Raw genomic sequence first — 741 nt, 5'->3', positions numbered from 1 at the left:
TGCGGCCAAGGGAGGAATCCCTCCTCCCCAAGGCACCTAGGAGGTGCCTTCCCCCTTTGGGACTCTTCCCTTCTTGAACCCTAGGCGCATGGGCCTCTTGGGGCTGGTGCCCTTGGCCCATGCAGGCGAAGGCGCACCCCCTACAGCCCATGTGGCCCCCCGGGGCAGGTGGCCCCACCCGGTGGACCCCCGGGACCCTTCCGGTGGCCCCGGTACAATACCGGTGACCCCGAAACTTGTCCCAATGCCCGAAATAGCACTTCCTATATATAATTCTTTACCTCCGGACCATTCCGGAACTCCTCGTGACGTCCGGGATCTCATCCGGGACTCCGAACAACATTCGGGTTACTGCATATACATATCCCTACAACCCTAGCGTCACCGAACCTTAAGTGTGTAGACCCTACGGGTTCGGGAGACATGTAGACATGACCGAGACGACTCTCCGGTCAATAACCAACAGCGGGATCTGGATACCCATGTTGGCTCCCACATGCTCCTCGATGATCTCATCGGATGAACCACGATGTCGAGGATTCAAGCAACCCCGTATACAATTCCCTTTGTCAATCGGTATGTTACTTGCCCGAGATTCGATCGTCGGTATCCCAATACCTCGTTCAATCTCGTTAACGGCAAGTCACTTTACTCATACCGTAATGCATGATCCCATGACCAGACACTTGGTCACTTTGAGCTCATTATGATGATGCATTACCGAGTGGGCCCAGTGATACC

This window comes from Triticum dicoccoides, chromosome 1A (genome assembly GCF_002162155.2).
Source record: "Triticum dicoccoides isolate Atlit2015 ecotype Zavitan chromosome 1A, WEW_v2.0, whole genome shotgun sequence".
Classification (NCBI taxonomy): domain Eukaryota; kingdom Viridiplantae; phylum Streptophyta; class Magnoliopsida; order Poales; family Poaceae; genus Triticum; species Triticum dicoccoides.
Note: the sequence above shows the minus strand (reverse complement) of the source record.